The following is a 17,020-nucleotide window of genomic DNA, read 5'->3' on the forward strand; positions in this document are numbered from 1 at the left end:
GAGGAAGAGCGCTGTGTTGTTTCTTTCCAGTTGTTTCCCACATCTGTCATGTCTCTGGGTGCAGGTGCTCAGTTCCAGGTCTGGCTGGGGATTTGCCAGTGGGCCCCAGAACAGCCCCTTACAATGGGATACGTTGTTTCCTCTTGCAATGCAAGGGAGTCTTCCACTGTCTCTAGAAAGTCTCAGGGCTGGGCAGAGCTGTCTGGGGATCAGAAAGCCTTTGCACCCCCCATTGGTGGATCCCAGCTTGTTCCCTTGCAGGGCTAGTGCACAGGCTGCCTCAGTTTCCCCTGTGGAAGGGGTCAGAGCAGGAGCAGCCCCAGCAGGTTTTCCTCTTATGGTCACTGCCAGGGCAGTCCTAGGGGAGTGAGGCTGGTAGAGCAGTGATAAGGAAGTGGCCTCTCTCCTGCTTCCTCATCTCCAGAGGCAGGGTTGGGAGTGTGTGGATGTGCTGGATTGTCCCGGCTGAATGGGTCCGTATCAGATGCCGCTATATCCCATATCCCCACAGCCTAATCGCCCAGGGTTTTCATGCAGATGCTGATGGGGAACCTGGATGGAAGAAGACATTAGATTTCCCTTAAATCCTTGTTAACTTGTAAGCTGGTTACCAGTGCTCAGGACCAGGTGCTTTTGGTTAATGCCCTCCCCCCCCCCCACCCTTTATTTCTGTCTCATGTGGTGGTTGTTGTGGCCTCTACCCCTTGTTTCCTAGTGGGATGCAGTGGGTCTTCTTTAGCCGTGGAGCAACCTATGCCCTGCAGGTCCCAAGGGGCTTTGTGTAGCAAAGGAGCCACTGCCAGGTTTAGACCCCAGGATGCAATGCACCTGCTGATCTGGACTTGCACAGCCATCTGTTCCCATCTTTGCCTTGGCTGCCTGGTTTGGGAATGGCTACCCCCATCTGAAGCCAAATCAGAATCAGGGTGACTGTGTAAGCAAGTGGCTTCCACCCATGCCGGCAGGTCCCACACGCTCCTTCCTGCAGTAACACCAGGCATCTCCTCGGTCTCAGTGTCCGCCCCTGCAAATGCACTAGGCTTTCGAGGCTGTCCCTGGGGGCAGAGGTGCCCTTCCTTGAATTCTAAGGGACTAGAAGTGTGTGGAAGAGGGAGAGGGGGAGCGAGAGAGAGAAGGAGGAAGGCTGCCTCTTCTTTCCTGCACTAGCAGCACCAGGAGACCTGGATACCACCAGGCTTGAAGGGGAAACAGCCCAAGGCCTTGGAGACCTTCTGCTCTCCTGCTCCTTGAGTCAGGCCATGTCCCTTCCTGGGGCACCCTATGCTGGGAGGTCAGCACTGAAGCGCTGTACCCATGTGCGGTGGGTCAGCTGTATGCACAACAAGTGTCTCCCCAGACAGGGACATGTCAGCATTCCCTGCAGGTTGTGAGGGAGTTTGAATGGCAGCCCTGGCCACTGGCCACAGCATTGACTGGTGCCACTCATGCAGAGACTGCAGGGGATTTGAGGCAGTCAGTGGGTCTCTGGACCTCAGGCAAGGCTGGGGTGGGTGAGGGAGGCTGAGAGATGAGAGGCAGTGCTCAGGTTCGCATGTGGGCTGTTGGCCTGGCTGTGACTGTGTTAGTGTGAGATCCAGTCCCTAATTCATAGAGAGTTCAGTGCCTGGGAGAAGAGGGCAGTCTGAGTTGGGGTAGGAGACCAGGCCTATATGATTGGCAGTCTGGGATGGGATCCGGCTTTTCCATTTCTCACAGGAAAATGGAGTAAAATGTGGATTTCCCCCCATTTCCAAAGGGAAATGTGTATTTCTCATTTGAGCTGAGAAACCCATGGATTTTGCAGTTTTGCAAAGAGGTCTCTACTGCCTGGCAGAGGTACATCCTGCCAAGGGTTGTGGGGAGCAGGAGGAGGGCTGTCAGGCAGTAGGCACCATGTGTATCTATATGGACACAGGTGCCAGGAAGCCTGGAGAGCATCTCCTGCAGGTAAGAGGGTGAGGGGGGGACTGAGACCCCCAGAGGGATGGAGTTGGGCAGGGCTGGGGATGCTGCACAGCTGGGCGGTGCTTGGGACCCGGGGCCACAATGTATGGCTGCAGGGCCCCAGCAAGGAGTGGGTCAGGGCCATGGGTGGCTCATACAAGGGGTTGGGGGGAGGGGCATGTATGCCTGGGGAACAAGGGGGACGTGCTCCCCACATTTGTGTGTGGGGCAGGGGCGGGCATGGGCTGCCTGCTAAAGGCTCTGGCTCCCACCCTGCTGCCTTCCTTCAGCACCTGCACAGCGTGGTGGGTGCGGCCCAGCACTGCAGGGAAGAGTGGAGCAGCACAGGAAAGCTTCTTGACACTGATCTCCATGCTGCTTTGCTGACACGTCCCCTGACTGTGTGGCAGCATCAGGGGTGGCTGCTCAGGTTTGTGTCCCTCGTGCAAAGGATGCATTGCCAGAGAATCACAGAGCTCACAACAGCTAGGCGATATCTGTTTGGCCCTACAGCCCACCCTGCCTCTGTCCCACAGACAGATTTGAGGGGCAAGGGTCCCCCCTGCTCCCCAGGAAGTGCGCACAGTGGTGAGGAGCCACCCCCCCCCCCCCCGAGCCCGCAGCAGGCAGGCAGCAGTGGGTAGAGCTGGGTTCCTGCTCCGCGGCAGCAGCCGTCACCTCCTGCTGGGGGCAGGGATCTGTAGACCCAGATCCCTGGCCCCATAACCCTGGCAGCTGGGGGCCCCTTCAGCAAGGCTGGGGGGACAGGGAGCGGTGGATGGGGGGTGAGGGACACCAGCAGGGCTCGGGGAGGCTGTGGAGGGGGAGCGCAAGGGGCACCAGCAGGGCTGGGGAGGGCTGTGAAGGGGAGAGAAGGGACCAGCAGGGCCTGGTGGGCTGTGGGGGGCCTTAATTTTAATCACAGATTTGGGTGTTTTTATCAGAGAATTTGTCAATTTTTATTTATTTATTTTTTAATCAGGGAAAACCAGGCTTCCTGGTGATGGCAGTCCCTGACAGCCGTGAGTGGGCCATACTTCCCACTTAGGTGCAATGTTTCCTCCACAGAATCCAGTCTCTGAGGGTGTGGAGGGTGTCACAGGGTGGCTCCCAGACATGGTTAGGTCTGGGGCAGGGTCCTCACCCTCTCACAGCAGTGCTTCCAGCACACCTGGGCCTGCTTGCTAACATGGGACAGTGGTGCAGAAAGGAAGATCTGGGGTTGAGAGTCATCTCATGAGGGAAACAGGCTTCTCCACCAGTTTTAGCCCCTTGGGCTGCACCTTCTAAATCAAATTACCCCGGTTCTGCTCAGCAGGACCTGAGCTGCCTGTGTCCTGCTCAGGGTGTCCTGGGTCATTCTGGTTCATCAGCTGTGAGTTTTGGGGATGAAATAGGAGGAAGAAGGGAGCATCTGCTAGAAGTGCACAAATACATCAGTCCATATCTTACTGGCACCGTGAAATGAATATTGACATTATCAGCAGTTGACTTCTTTGGCTGATGTGGCCAGTAATGTCACCAATAAATGCCACATGCATGCACATGACCAGCAGTCTGGCCTGGCAGCTTCAAGAGCAGAGTCTGGCTGGTAAGTCTGTGCGGAGGAAGGGGCAAGGGTGGGACAGATAAGAGGCCTCCATGGTGAAGGAGGGAGTGGGGCTGGAGCTCGGGCAGGGGCAGGTGCTGAGCAGCCAGGGTGGGGTGCAGGACAGAGCTATGGCTTGTCTGGGGACCAGGAAGGGGGAAGCAGCTCCCACCACTCTGCCCATCCCCAGGGGATGCACTGGGGGACATGTGCCCCCCAACCCTTTATCTGTGCATGGAGTGTGGGCAGGCTACTCACTTCTCTTGGAGTGCTTGGAGTTGTTTGAGGAGATGGTGAATCTCCCTTTCACAGAGTCTGTGTTGTATTCTTTACTGCTTTCCTAAGACATAAAAGTGTGACCCATTCCAGCCCTTCCCAGGAGCTGTTTGGACCCAGTACATCCCTTATTGCATAAAGTCAAATCCAGAGCCTGTGCAGGGGAGGTGCAGAAAGTCTTCAGGCTTCCTTGCAGCCCCTCCAGACTATGCCAGCTGCCCCTGTCACTAGGAACCTGCATGGAGAGTCACTTCTAGCCAGGAGTGTGTTTATGGTGAGTGAAACCAGGTGTGTCAGTCTCACCAATTTCCTGAGGGGGAGAAAATACCTTCCAGAGCTGCTGCAATGAATACCAGGTGAATCCAAAGTGCAACAACCTCCCTTTGCCCCACCACGCTAGCATCTGCAGGGTTATGTCCCCTTGTGTGTGTGTGCTGGGTTGGGGGTTAGTTTTTCCAGGCACATGGTGACATGTCCCTCACTCAGCAATGTCATCAGGGCCTCAGCACTGGGCCAGGCCTGGAATGGAGGCAAGAGAAGGGATGGACCCATTCCCCCTCCCCAGAGCCTCATAGAGACTAGGCTCCCTAAAGGGGCAGAATCTGCATCTCTTAGGGAGCAGGGTATGCAACTCCCAGTGACATTTCCCAGTTTATATCTGTCTGGCTCTGCCCAGGCTGCACCAACAGACAACTCCTGCCTCCCCTCATCCCTACTTAGGTGCCAGCCAGCCCCAGGGAGAGCTTTCTGTTCAAACCCCAGTGGCTGGCCCATGGGAAGCAGGGGCTGGGCTGCAGCGCTCCATCTGAAATGTGCCCTGGCTGATCTCAGGTGGGCAAGTCATGGCCAAGTGTCCCAGATACCTTCCCTGGAACTGCCAGGAGATGAGTGGCCTTTGTGCTCTCAGCTCTGTCTTCTGGGGAGTGGCTTCCTTTCTTGGTAAAGCCACAATGAAGGGGAACATTCCCAGGGTCGAACCCTTGCAACACCCGTGGCTCAGGAAGTGAGATGTGCCGTGGCTGGGGTCTGACTCATTGTGTGTGCCCAGGACTGAGCTGGAGGATGATTGCTTGGCCTGTGGGTGCCCAGGGACCAGTTGTGCTGGCTGTGCCTTACCTGGAGCTCTCCCTAGGCCTGACACATTAGCAGAGGCTGCTGCTATGGCAGGAGAAATGGGCAGCACCTGTCCTGAAGAAGCATGAGGCAACAAACCTGCATCCCACCCCCCTGCCCTGTGTTTGTGGCAGCAGTGACTGGGAGGCCAGGAGAGCTGGCTCTGTTGGCTGCAGGTGTGAGGACTCCTTTGTTCAGATGTTGCCTGTGGTTTGTACATGACATGCAAATGAGGGTAAAAAATTCAATGGTGAGTGTGGGGATGTGCTCAATAAGAGGATTTCTTCCCAGTGGGTTGAGCACCTTGGAGTCTGGAACCACTGTTGGGACAGGGGAACATGGGAGTCAATGCAGAGGAGACAGGGGGATGCCTTGTCTGCACAGAGGGTGCAGAGCAGTGTGCGAGCTACTGCCACCCCTTCAGACTCAGGAGTCTGTAGGTGCCCAGGCCTGGTGCCAGTCCCTGAGCCCAGAGGGAAATTTACCCAGGAGATCAGCCCTGGGATGTGGGGCGGGCACGGCAGTGCCCACAGTTGTTGTGAAATACACTGGTGTGGACAGAGCTCTGGTGTCTAGTCCATAGCAATGATGGGTAGTAGGATGGTGCCTGCTTCCACCTCACAAGGAAGTGCTAAAGCCTATGTAGGAACTTGAGCCCCTTGATGGGTCATGAGAAGGTGACGGGAATCATGCACATGACCATGAATCACTCCTCAGGATTTTTCATACTGCCCCAGCATGGAGTTGTGACACAGTCCCCATGCTGGGAGGATGTTTGCAGTTGCTGCCAACATGTCCATGGCAAGGAGAGACAGGCTATGGGGTTTCAGGTACCTTTTAGTTAGGCCAGGCAGTAGCAGCCACAGGCCAAAGCAGAGCACTAGCTCTTGCTCTGAATCTGCTGATCAAGATGAGCAGTGGGACCAGGACAGGGAAGGGCAGTCCTGGTGCTGCAGGAGGGGAGGCCAGAGTCAGGAGGGAAGCCCAGCTCCTGGGGGCAGCATCAGGAGCCAGGTTGGGGTAAGGAAGGACAGACCAAAGGGTAGCAGTCTCGAAAGGGTTAAGGAGAGCCCTAATCAGCTGCTGCCGTTGCAATCAGCTACATCAGCCTCAGCTGCTCCAACTGGCTGCATGGAGGCTGCTGGGTGTTCTTGGGGGACTATTGCCCTGCTGCTGAGAAGGGAAGCTGAGGTAAGAGTTGTCTCCACTCCCTGCTCCAGGTTGAGGTCTCAGATGTGAAGCTCTGGAGTAAAATGTGCCACAGGAGCCAGATACCCCTGGGCCTGAGGCTGGGGCCTCACTTTGCAGGTGCTCCCCTCCCCTCCCCACTATCCATCCCCTGTGGGTTTTGTTCTGCCCCTGGGGCAATGAGAGCTGGGGAGGGAGCTGAGCCCTGTCTGGCTCTAGATTTGTGAGGCTTTCAGCAGGCTCTTGAGAACTGGCACTGGGGGGACTCTCAGCCCTTTCCCAGAACAGTGGGGGTGATGGGGCCTGAGCTCAGAGTTTGTGCCATGTAAGCAGTTAGACATGGGCATGGGGATGCATGAGCTCAGGGTGACTGTCCCTGGAGTAGGAGCTGGGCAGCACTGGAGGGGCAGGCAGGATGGTGCGGGTCAGGGCCTGGGAAGGGCTGGGTCAGGTTTTAGGTCAGTTCTCATGGAGAAATGAGTGCCAAAGGGCCCTGAGTCAGTGTAAAAGGAGCTTCCCCTTTTTGTGCCATCCTAGCTCTGTTCGGTATCGTGGTACAACTCCCCTGTCTGGCTGCCGGGACTGAAAGGAAAGCTGGTTTTGGAGGAGGCTCCAGAGAGGGTTAATCTGTTTTGGAGAGATGCAGCATAGTCTGTGGTCACTATAAGGAAGTGAAGTAATAAGTTGTCTTGGAGTCGCTGGTGATTGCGCAGGTCAAGGTAAGGGTCTCTCCAGGCTGCACCATCCCTGGTCTGGGATCTGTTGAGCTGGAGCTGGTAGCAGAGATCTGGAAAAATCAGGGATCAGTCTGCATCCACCCTGACATATGTCCCAGTCACTACTGCCTCCCCCAGTCCCTGAACCCTTGTAGGGAGTGGGGAGTTGTGGTTCTGCCTCTGCCTAATTAACAGCCTGGGCCCTTATAATCTGGAGAGGGAGAAGTCTAGCCTTTCCCAGAAATCAGCAGCACAAGGAGGGTAGCAGAGGAAATCCCTTCAGGTGATGACAGACTTAAATCTTGCTGTCGGTTCTGGTCTCTCTCCACCCCGGTCCCCAAGCCATTGCTGCTTGTGGGACCTGGGAGAAAAGGGGTCTGCAGCTCAAGGGTTTTGCTTTAGCAACAGTAGGACTTGTTGTGCCAGAAATGTGGTGAAGCAATACGAGACTGTCCTCAGGGCTCAAGTGCCTCATCTGTCACTGTAGCAGGTTCTGGGCATTGCCCTTGGAGATGGTGACCCCCCCCCACCTGCACAGACCTGCTGCAGTGTATGGTAGGTGCAAGGTTGCTCATAGCAGCCACCCACTCCAGCCCCTCCCCAGGAACCTGGGGGACCCAGTGCATGTGGTAGCTGCCAAATGCAAGCCCAGAAGCTTTGCAAGAGAGGTGCAGTGAGTCACCAGGCTTCCTCATGGCCTCTCCCAGCTGTAGCAGCTGCACCTGGAACCAGGTGTCTGGGAAAAGAGACAGGTGAATAATCATTTGAATCTCACCTGCAAAGACCCCAAGGCTCTAGAGCCTCCCTGGGATTTCATTGGGAGGCCTGGGCCTGGGATTTGCAGTGTTGCTACCCCCATTGCCTGGAGCCCTTTCCACAGCTGCCCAGGATGCCTGTCCCCCTGCCTCATGCCTCTACCCTCTCCATTGAGTAGCCTCCTGCCCATCTTTTCCTCCCTGAACCCCATCCTACCCCTCTCCCTCCTTTTCCTCCCCCTGCCTCTTTCCTCTTGTCAGGCAGAAGCAGTGATTGCAAACCTCCAGGACATGTCCTGCATCCTTCTCAGAAATGGGGCTCTGCAGCCTGGCTCCTGCCCCTCGGCTCTGACACTGCTGGAGCCCTAGCTCCCAGGGTGGCAGGAGGTAACATGGGTGCTGCAGCTCCTCCCACCCTTCCTGCACTCTCAGGGGACTGAGGCTGGGTCCCATCCAGGGGCTTTCCCAGGGACTTTGGCCCTGGGCTCCACACCCTGACAAAGCAGCTGGAGCCTGTGGCTTGAGGAGGACAATGTCTGCTAGGGAATCTCCTTCACCCTTTGCTGCCTGGAACCAGATCTGCTTGGAGCTCTTGCCTTGGACCTTAGTCACTTGAAGATGCATCAGGGCTGTTTATCTGGTCCTGCAATGATGAGCAGGTTCCTAACACGATGTATTTGTGATGAGCTCTTGCACTTCTCACCTCCATGCCAGTGTCCCATTGCTTAGGCGTACTTCTGTGTGGTAGCAGGCTTGGAGTGTAGCTCTGGGCAGGATGGTCCAAGACATGTATGTGAAGACAGGTCTTTGGCGATGACTTATGCTGGACCAACTGCATATTTCAGAGGCTTGGCAAACAAGCTCACAGGCCTTGCTCTTGTCTGGGGAAGAAGGAAGTGATGCCAGAGCAAAGTAGCAAGAAGAAGAATCAGTTGTGTTGAGCTGTGTCTGCTGCAGCTGTTTGTGGACTGGATTGAAGCAGAAGTCGGGTTGGATAAGTGCAGTTCTGCTGGTCCAGGGAATGTGTGAGACAAGGATCTGTTGTGTTTGGATGCTGTATTGGACCGAGAGCGCAGTTGGGAGAAGTGGCAGACAAGGCTTCTGGCCCAGAGGCCCTTTCCTCAGGTTCAGAAGGGAAGTAGGGGGTTTGGGTGTGTTCCTTCCCCGGTCGTACACTCTGTGAGCGCAGGCTGTGAGAGCTGCTAGCCCTTGTTCTCGATGCCATGTGGGAAGCAGGTGACAAGTACCAGGAATTGGAAAGGGGATTTTTCACTCCATTCTAGTTGGTCAGTGCAGTGTGTGGGGTCTGGATGCCAGCTGGGCTCTGTCGCAGTGTCTGTGCTGGGAACAGCAGATGTCAGGGATGTGGTGGGTGTCCTGTGTGGTCCTCCATGCAGCTGCAGCAGGGGGTCTAAGGGCCTGGCTGTAGCTGGCAGTTGCTTTAGTGTTTGTGGGCTGGTGGCTTTTTTGTGACTGTCAGGTCACAAGTTACTGTGTTACTTGGGGGGTGGGAGCTGGCTGGCTGGTGGGGGCGCTGGGGCAGGTCCACGTGTACCACCCAAGTCCATGTATGTTCACCTGTCCAGCAGGACCATGGTTTCCAGTCAAAGGTGAGAACAAGGGGACCACAGGCTGAGGCTCCCGGCTGTGTGTGGCCATGATACAGCTGCCTGGTGCTCTTGTCAGTGTGTGCTGGAGGTGCTGTGTCCTGGTGAGAGCACTGGGAGGAACTAGGAGAATACTGGGAGATACTGGAGGCACTGGCTGGGACAAGTGGGGGGCTGAGGGTTACTGAGGCTTCCTTCAAGGTACTGGGAGGATACTAGGGAGCTGTGGCTGTTGGCCGGTAAACTGCTTGTGGGTGATGCCCCCGCTTCTGCCTAGCAGTTGGTTCCTGGACTGTCACCTGCTCCTCACTGGGGATAGAGTGAGGGCTGGGATGGGGTCAGCAGCCTGCGCATCTGGTGCGGCCGCCCCCTCACAGCCCTGCTGGTGTCCTCTCAATCCCATGCTGCAGGCCTGTCCCCCTGCCGGGGTACCACATGCCTGGTGCATAACCCCTCCCTTCCCCTCCCTCCTCTGCTTTTTCCAGCATAGTGACCTGGCAGCTGTGGGGTCCATGGGATGACACTCATGGAGACCCCAGGAATGACCAGTGCTGCCTGGATGGGATCTATGAGGGCCATGACAGTGCTCTGATGCTTGGCACAAGGAGCCCCAGTGCACCCCTCCTGCCCCCCACTCAATTGAGTACCTCTTCATCCTCTGGGAGAATTAGAAGGCACTGGGGGCTATTGAGAGGTTACTGGGTGGTTACTGGATGAGCTGTTTACTGGGTCTGCCTGGGAGGGTACTGGGAGGACCTGGGGGATGCTGGGAATTTCCTGGGGAGCTAATAGGAGGTTACTGGGCTCTTTACTGGGCGACCCTGAAGGCTGTGAGTGCAGCTGGGAGGGGATTGGGAGGTGCTGGAGCACTGGGAGCTCCCTGCCCAGCTGTCATATGCCAGCTTGGGAGGCAGATCATCGCTGACTGCAGAGTCGAGATCTTGGACAAGACAGAAGGACCTGAGAGTAGTGGGCAGCTGTCGGACCATGGTGGGGTCTTCGGTGGTGGCTGCGGGTCAGGACTTGGGGGTAATTGGGTGAGGTGGGGGGGCTGCAGAATGGGTGTGAGGGGTATCGGGGTGTGGGAGATGGGGCTTTGTTGTGAGTGAGGGGTACTGGCCTTGCTGTCCCTTGCCCCCACAGGTAGTGCCAGGCCCAGATGCCCATCACGCAATTCTCCTGGACCTGTCACTTCAACTTGTGTGACTCCTGGGGGCCAGAAGAGCCCTTCTGCACGAGCCTCGGCAAGTACACCATTGCCTGCTAAGGTGCCAGTGCCCCCGTTAGTGTCTGGGCTTGGCATGGTCCCAACATGTGCTTGGAGTGCAGGGCCCAAGCATCCAGGCCCCCTGACTCTCTAGCTCTCACTCTCCAGCCCCCACCCCCCTCCTAGGGAACCCAGGCACTCACCCTCTCCCTACTCTCTGCTCCCCTGGGGGGCTGTGCTGAGGGCTGCGTCTGCCTGGCTAACCTCATTTCCAGTGGAACCGACTGCATCCTGGCCTCAGCTTACAGCTGCCTTGGCCCAGCAGCACCTACTGCCCGGTGAGCTGGCAGGGGCATGGTGGGGTAGAAAGGAGCCTGGATGCACCCAGATGTAGGGTGGGGCACAGCTGCATATAGCACAGCCCCATTGCAGCCAGCTATGGAGTGGGGTAACACCAAGTGTAGCAGGGAGCTGAGATGCAACTGCCTCTGGTCTGGGGAGAGTGGCTGAGTATAACACGTTGTCCTGGACCCAGAGTGGGATCTGCATGAGTGTTGCTGCATGTTCCTTCCTGTTTTCCCGTTCATCCCCTACTAACAGGTGGGAGATGCCTGATTTGAGGAGTGCTTTGAGCACTGCACGTGCCATGGCCCTGGGGACCTGACATGCAAGCGCAGCCACAGCCCGCCTTCAAGGACTGTTGGTTCCCGGACAGCAAGAAGGACTGCCAGCCACTTGGTGACTGTGCCTGGCTCTGGGGTGGGGAGAGCAGGGCTCAGGATGCAGCCAGCTCCCCACATCTGCTAAACCGTGGCAGAAAGCTGCATATAGTAGCATCTCCTGCTACCTTGCAGCTCGCGTTTTACGTGTACATTTTACGCCTAAAATGTATGGCTTGACTTTTACCCTGTCCACGGAAACTTTTCTGTTCAGCCTGTTTCACACGAACTAATTTTGCACCTTTGGGCCAAAGCTTGTAACAGTATGTGCAAGGAACAGATTTCCATTCCTGAAGGCAGAATGATGCATAGACAAGTGCCCGGGCTGAACATGTGCCCTTCTGTCGCTGAGATATACTGTACCCAGCACAGAAGAGTGAACTGGCCATAGACTTTTCAATGGCTTCTGTTGGACACTTGTATATGGATTTAGTCCACATATTTGTTATATAACACACAGTTTGTGTCACTTTTCTTTTTACTTTAAGAAAACATTTGTGTATCTGCTTTATATTTTAGTGGGTACAATGTAGAGGTGGATTTCTCTCTCACAAAAGAAAGGTCAGAAAGAAGTGAAGAAGGAGGGGAAAGGTGGCATGGACAGAGTTGAGTGAACTTTAACGTCTGCATTGTCTTGTGTTTCAGAGCCTGCTTTCAGATGAAAGAAGCCAGAAAGCTCTTGACCAAAGGCTGGAGGTACAATGCGTGATGTTCATGCTCTGTGTGTCAACTTGGAGCAGAAAGTGAAAGCTACCCTTCACCAGTGAAAGCTAGCAACAACGGCACAATCCCCATGGGTCCCTACTCCGTTCTAATAAGCCCTAACACCAAGGTTACACGCAGTCAATTCAAAACTCTTCAGTAAAGTTCAGAATCTGCACTGCCCTCAGTTATCCATCACCACCAATTCCAAGCAGTCCCATCTACCTGAGCATCAAAGCTGCACCAACCTCTATAGCCCATGCAGTCACAGCACCTACTCCTACCAAACATACCCCACCCTACCTCCTAGCAGCAGCCATCCAAGCTGACTACTACTTCACCCCCTGCCCTGTAGCCATCAAAGCCCAACACCCTGCCCTCACCAAGCCTCCACACTATGTGCATCCAAGCTAATGCCACCATACCCTTCACCCTCTAAATGAGGCTCCTGAATGTCCCCAAGCTTCTACCAACTACAGCCTCATGAAAAGGCCAGTCTCTACCCAAAGGACAAAAAGAAAGAAGAGGGGAAAAAGAAGCCAGGATTGAAATAAAGACAGGAGCAAGGGCTGTACAATAGAGGCATGATAGGAGGCAAGGCTGAGGGAGGAGGGGGGAAATCAGGAAAGGGAAGAAGAGGGTTCATGAGGCTGACTAGCACATAATGAATCAAGGGGGCTCCCCAAGCAGGGCCAGGGGACAACAGCCCTGGAGCAGAGACAGTAGAGCAGTAGATGGGGAGCAAGGAGGAACAGGGGTGACTCAGCCTAGGCTACGCCCTGCCATGGTGCAGACCTCCCTACTCAACACTTGGTGCTTTGGGTTGTGTAGCTGCTGGAGCCCCACAAGGACAGCTGTGAGTGATCCTCCCTTCCACACTAACTGGGCCAAGTGGCACCTCCCTTGGGTTGCCTTGTGTATCCCCAAGAGTGAACTGTTTTTGGTTTTGCTGAATGTGTCATAGTTAGGGTGCCCTTTAGTTGGTGCTGTTGAGTTTGTCCCTATAACAAGTCCTGTCTCCATGGAATATTTGCTGGTGGGGGCGGGGAGTCTGCAAATGTTAGAGCACCCAGTCAGAACGTACTTTCTTGGCTTTCTGTCTGGGGCTACAGCCAGGGTGAGGAAGGTGCTGTTCAGCCCCATAATCTGAACCCAGCCCTCGGTGCTGACAGAAAGTTACACTTGCTTTGAATCCCCTCTTGGTCTCTCACCCAGTGATCCCGACCAACTTAAGGGCTTAGATGGTTTGGCCTTTGCTCAGTGCTGCTACCCTTGGGAGTGGGAGCTTCATTCAGATGCTACTGTGTGCACTCCCAGGGGTTCATTGGTAAAGCTCTGGAAAGAGGTGTCCCATGGTACCTTCTGTGTGGTATTCCTAATAACCTTTCTTTCACGGCAAAGTACTGATAGCTCGCTATAGTCAAGTTGGGCAGGTTCGACCATTTACTCACAGCAACATACTGTATGGTTGCTCCACCCTGCTTCTGAACCCAAGTTAATCCAGATGGAGAAAGATAGCTGTGATCCTTATTTCCATCGGAGTCTGCCAAAAAGCAGTTGGGGAGACACCCCTCTTACATGTTAGGAAAAGAAAATCTTGCCACTTTGCATGATGGAGGCCGTTCCTCCCGAGTCTGTATTTAGGAGGGACTTGGGGCTGTGTTGAAATGCCACCATCACTGGAAGCTCAGGCTATCAGTGTAATGGCCTGAATTTGGGTTGGTTTGTTTTCCCAAACCATTTGTGCTGTTACGTAAAACTTGTGAGCACTGTTCTTTATAACATGCAGTATATTTGCTTGATCTTTAAGCTGTTATCTTTTTCTAGGATTCTGTTCTGCTGATTTCCTTGCCCTCCAAGGGTATGTCCTCACACCTTTTGGCTTCCTGCTTCCATTTTCATGTACTGATAGTATTGTATCATTAGAGGGCCAAAGATCAGGGCCCCTTTCTGGTAGGCCCCATAGACATACTTGTCATAGTAGCTAGTGTCTCCGAGAGAAGGAGTTCTTTTTGTCCCTTCCAGTTTCCTCACTACTGCCCATGCGAGCTCCTGTTCAACTTGTACGAGCACTAGTGCTGAGCAGTGGGGACCCAATGTCTGAAAAAGTCTACTCACCCTTGTGCTGCTGAAGAGCGAAAACACTGAGTTTGGTTTTCATTCTCATTGTTTGCAAGGAAGACTGGAGAATGGATCGGTGGGATGGTGGTGCTTTTTCCCAAAGGAGTTCAGCCTTTCTGACAGGCAGGTTATTGGAGGCTGGACGTGGCAGTTTGTCTTGACAGTTTTGCATCTGAGCCTTGAAGGGCACCCCTTGGCCACGTACAGCCTGTCCTCTGGAACAGCCCTCTTGTACCCCTGCTCCTCAGCAACATTTTCAGTTTCATGGGTAGCCCTGAGACTATGGCCTGAATATCTCTCCCTTGATTTGTATTTCCTTAAAAAAATCCTCATGTATTGGAGCACTGGAATTAGTCTACTTGAACAATTGAAACATGGTATGATCATTATTGGCATTTATTGTCGCTAATTTCAGATATGTCTGGTGCCAGAAATCTTATAATTTTAATAAAGATATAAATAATAATATATTATTATTATTTACTTTTTTAATAAAGTTCCAATACCAGGCTTTAACTTTTATCTCTGGTGCCAGAAATCTCCAGCCCTACATATTTCTGGATCCATTCATCTCTGGCTCTATATATTTCTAGTCTGTAAATTTCTGGCTCACTAAATCTCAGTCTCTAGCTATCCCTGGCTCCATGTATCTGTAGCTCTATATATTTCTAGGTCTATATATTTCTGGCTCCATATATATCTCGCTCCTAATATTTCTGGCTCTATATATCTGTTGTTCTATATATCTCTGGCTCCATATATTTGTCACTCCATATATCTCTGGCTTCATCTATTTCAGGCTCTAATTATCACTCACTACTTATTTCTGGCTCCATATATCTCAGGCTCTATACATTTCTGGCTTCATGTATCTCTGGCTCCATATATATCTCGCTCCTTATATTTCAAGCCGTATATCTGTTGTTCTACATATCTCTGGCTTCATCTATATCAGGCTCCATATATCTCTGGCTCCATGTATCTCTCGCTTTTTATATCTCTGGCTTTATACATTTATGGCTCCATGTATCTCTCGCTCCATACATCTCTGGATCATTATATTTCAGGCTTCATGTACCTCAGGTTTTATACATCTCTGGCTCTATATATCTCTGGGTCAATTTGTCTCAGGCTGTATGTATAGATTCATAGATGTTAGGGTCGGAAGGGACCTCAATAGATCATCAAGTCCGACCCCCTGCATAGGCAGGAAAGAGTGCTGGGTCTAGATGACCCCATCTAGATGCCTATCTAACATCCTCTTGAAGACTTCCAGGGTAGGGGAGAGCACCACCTCCCTTGGGAGCCCATTCCAGACCTTGGCTACTCTATCTGTGAAGAAGTTCTTCCTAATGTCCAATCTAAATCTGCTCTCTGCTAGCTTGTGGACATTATTTCTTGTAACCCCCAGGGGCGCCTTGGTGAATAAATACTCACCAATTCCCTTCTGTGCCCCCGTGATGAACTTATAGGCGGCCACAAGGTCGCCTCTCAACCTTCTCTTGCGGAGGCTGAAAAGGTCCAGTTTCTCTAGTCTGTCCTCGTAGGGCTTGGTCTGCAGGCCCTTAACCATACAAGTGGCCCTTCTCTGGACCCTCTCCAGGTTATCCGCATCCCTCTTGAAGTGCGGCGCCCAGAATTGCACGCAGTACTCCAACTGCAGTCTGACCAGCGCCCGACAGAGTGGAAGTATCACCTCCTTGGACCCATTCATCATGCATCTGCTGATGCATGATAAAGTGCCATTGGCGTTTCTAATGGCTTCGTCACACTGCCGACTCATGTTCATCTTAGAGTCCACTAGGACTCCAAGATCACTTTCCACTTCCATGCCACCCAGCAGGTCATTCCCTAGGCTGTAGGTGTGCTGGACATTTTTCCTCCCTAGGTGCAGCACTTTGCATTTCTCCTTGTTGAACTGCATCCTGTTGTTTTCTGCCCATTTGTCCAACCTGTCCAGGTCTGCTTGTAGCTGTTCCCTGCCCTCCGATGTGTCCACTTCCCCGCATAGCTTTGTGTCATCTGCAAACTTGGACAGAGTACATTTCACTCCCTCGTCCAAGTCGCTGATGAAGACATTAAAGAGTATCGGTCCAAGGACCGAGCCCTGCGGGACCCCACTGCCCACACCCTTCCAGGTCGAAACCGACCCATCCACCACAACTCTCTGGGTGTGACCCTCTAGTCAATTTGCCACCCACCGGACTGTGAAGTCATCCAAGTCACAGCCTCTTAACTTGTTCACCAGTATGGGGTGGGATACCGTATCGAAGGCCTTGCTGAAGTCTAAGTATACGACATCCACCCCTCCTCCTGTGTCCAGGCATTTCGTAACCTGGTCATAAAAAGAGACTAGACTGGTCAGGCATGATCTGCCTGCCTGTATCTCTGGCTCCTTATATCTCTGGCGCCATATATGTCTGCTGCAATATATCTCTGGCCCTAAATATCTCTTCGTCTATATATCTCTGGCTCCATATGTCTCTGGCTCTATATATCTCAGTCTCTATCTATCTCTGGCTTCAAAAATTTCAGGCTTTATATATTTCTGGTTCCATACATCTCTCGTTCCTTATATGTCTGGCTCCATATATCTTAGGCTACATATATCTCTGGCTCCATATACCTCTGCATTCATATACCTCTTCCTCTATAGATCTGCGGCTCCATATATTTTTGACTCTATTTATCTCTCGCTTGATATATATCAGTCTCCAACTATTTCTGACTCCATATAACTCAGCCTCTGTATATCTCTGGTTGTGTATAACTCTGGTTCCATAAATCTCTCTCTCCATCTCTCTCTCCATCTCTCTGTCTTGTTTATATACATATATATATCTGGTTCCATATATATATGTTGTTCTATATAGCACTGGCACCATATATCTCTGGCTCCATATATTTCAGGGTCCATATCTCTGGCTCTGTATATCTCTGGCTTAATAAATATCAGTCTCTATCCATCTCTGGCTCCATATACCTCTTGCTCCATAACTCTCAGACAGCAAGTACTTTTAAAAGGTACAAGACTGATGATCCCAAGGGGCAAGTTCCTCCAGCTTCAGAAAAGGCATAGCAGCA

General features: G+C 53.0%; 1 long non-coding RNA gene across 1 annotated transcript; it reads left to right on the forward strand.

Annotated features, from left to right (window-relative positions):
• Positions 1–5,963: 5,963 nt before the first annotated feature.
• LOC132244225 (uncharacterized) lies at positions 5,964–10,426 on the forward strand. Its single transcript, XR_009455805.1, has 3 exons — positions 5,964–6,112; positions 6,647–6,828; positions 10,331–10,426. It is a non-coding gene; the product is annotated as an uncharacterized LOC132244225 (long non-coding RNA).
• Positions 10,427–17,020: the final 6,594 nt, after the last annotated feature.

The sequence above is a fragment of the Alligator mississippiensis genome, chromosome 11 (genome assembly GCF_030867095.1).
Source record: "Alligator mississippiensis isolate rAllMis1 chromosome 11, rAllMis1, whole genome shotgun sequence".
Classification (NCBI taxonomy): Eukaryota; Metazoa; Chordata; order Crocodylia; family Alligatoridae; genus Alligator; species Alligator mississippiensis.